Below are 2,622 nucleotides of genomic sequence, written 5' to 3'. Positions count from 1 at the left end.
CACCAGATTGTTATTCAGTTAACAACTACTCAAATATCTCGATGTTTTCAATTTAATGAAAACTGGCAAATTTCTCTTGCCTCATATCCTGGTTCGTTTTCTAATCATTATCCATCATCTAAATTGATTTTCTCCGGACTAACACTATGATATCTCATTCCCCAATTTCAGATGTTCCAGTTAAGGGACCCATTATTTTTACAGATGCAAATAAAAATACTGCTGGATATTGGACCCCAGAAAATTCCAAGGTTCTCCCCCACTCATTTCCTTCTGTACAGCCTGCTGAATTGTGGGCTATCTATTTAGTTTTGCAAGATTTTCCCCAACTTCCTGTTAACATTGTTTCAGATTCTCGATAGGCTGTTCTCTCTTGCCTACAGCTTCCCCATGTCTCCCTTCCATTGACTCTTAAAACAGTTATTGATAAATTGTTTTACCAAGTACAACAATTGCTCCTGCAGCGTTCAGAGTTAATTTTCTTTACTCACATCGGTGCACATTCTGCCCTTCCTGGACCCTTATCATTTGGAAATGCTACAATTGATGCCTTACTTTATCCTATAGAAGCAGCAAGGCAAGAACATCTCTTACAACATACCAACTCCAAAGGGTTACAAAAACCTCATGCTACTACTCGAAAACAAGCTCAAAATATTGTTCATTCTTGTTCCATATGTGCACCGTTTGCTATGCCATTTACCCCACCATGTGTCAACGTAAGAGGACTACAAGCAAATCAGATATGGCAAATGGATGCAATTTACATTTCTTCCTTCAGACAACAAAAATGTGTGCATCATACTATAGATACTTGCACACATTTTCAATGGGCCACTGCATTACATTCTGAAAAGGCTGACGCTGTTATTACTCATTTGTTATCTTGTTTTGCAGTTATGGGATTACCAATTGAATTGAAAACTGATAATGCACCGGCTTACCAATCCGCAAAATTAGCTCACTTTTTATCTCAATACCATATAACTCATACTTTTGGTATTCCTTATAATAGTCAAGGGCAAGCTATCATTGAAAGAGCTAATCGTACCTTGCGTGATTATCTTGAAAAAATAAAAAAGGGGGAACAAGAGAGATTTATGAAACCTAAAGACACTCTGAATAAAACCTTACTTACCCTAAATTTTTTGAATGTTTGGAGCAAGGGAAATCTATCAGCAGCAGAGTTGCATTTTCAAGGGAAAGAAGAGGATAAGAAGATCTTGAATATGCCTATTTGGTATAAAGAGAAAGGTTGGATCCCAGCATCATTAATATATTTGGGACGAGGGTATGCTTTCATTTCTGTTGATAATTACAGGTTTTGGACCCCAGCAAGATTGATCAAAATCAACAATGGCTGATCCCTTTGTTCAAAAATTCAAAGAGCTTACTATACAGAGAAGCCTTACTTCCTGTACAAGGGAAGCAACACCTCCTACATGGGGTCAAATGAAGAGGTTAACCCAGGAAGCAGAGAAAACGTTAATGAAGGTGGGGCAACCTCTGAATCCTACCAATCTTTTGACTGCCATGATGGCGGTGGTGACATGTCAGGTAATCGGTGTATTGGCAAGTAATCATACATATTGGGCATATGTACCGAATCCCCCATTAGTAAGAGCAGTTTCCTGGGGGGAACCAGAAGTGCAGGTATGCACTAATGAGACTGCCTTTTTTCCCCCGCCAGCTTGCGGGGGAATAGAACAACTATCTCATCATAAACAACAATATAATATTAGTAATTTGACCGTTGCAGTGGAAGGTATTCCTTCATGTATAGGGGGACACCCCTTTTGTCTGTCCACCAAGGAACATCCTCATCATTCTTATAATACATGGGGGTAAAATATAATAATTACCATTTTGCTACTTTTACTGTGCTTGTTTCCATCAGGGGATTTAGCACCTCCACAGAACTGATAGACATTCATAATGGAAAACACATGTCACTATGTCCTGTTAACTTTTTTGTTCCTTCTCTAGAATCTCTGGAGTGGGAACTTTGCCAAGGTCATCGACCCTTTAAAGTCATGAATTATTCTGGGGCCATCATTGTAGATTGGAGTCCAGATCATGGGCAATTCTTAGAAAAATGGTCAAATAAATCTCTTAGGTGGCATCATGCAAATAGCACTTTGATGGGCAATAGTAATGAAACAGTTAAATGGCAGCGATTTGCACTTGTCCCTCCTCAATTACAATTGCAAGGATATCCGCACATTCAAGGAGATATTTGGAAACTATGGGCAGTTTCTGATAATCTCACTATCTGGTCAGGAAACTATACTTTGGACAGTGGTGACTCTTCGGGTCCATTCCATGTTAATTTACATGTTAATAAATCTTATTCTGCAATGGCATGTGTAAAATATCCTTTTGCATTGTTATATGGGAATTGGACCTGGAATGATACTGTGGGGTCTGTGTCACGTGACTACTGTAATCTAACTCAATGTGTAAATCAGTCTTGGTGGGAAGAATTTGAAAGACGAGCCTATAACTCCAATTTCTCGCTAGTAATTGTTAAGGCTCGGACAGAAGTATGGTTACCTATAAATCTGACTTGCCCGTGGTCAGATTCTTTTGCTGTTTCTCATCTAGTAACCGCTGTACAGACTT

This window comes from Capra hircus, unplaced genomic scaffold (genome assembly GCF_001704415.2).
Source record: "Capra hircus breed San Clemente unplaced genomic scaffold, ASM170441v1, whole genome shotgun sequence".
In the NCBI taxonomy this organism is placed as follows: domain Eukaryota; kingdom Metazoa; phylum Chordata; class Mammalia; order Artiodactyla; family Bovidae; genus Capra; species Capra hircus.
This window is presented reverse-complemented; position numbering follows the sequence as displayed.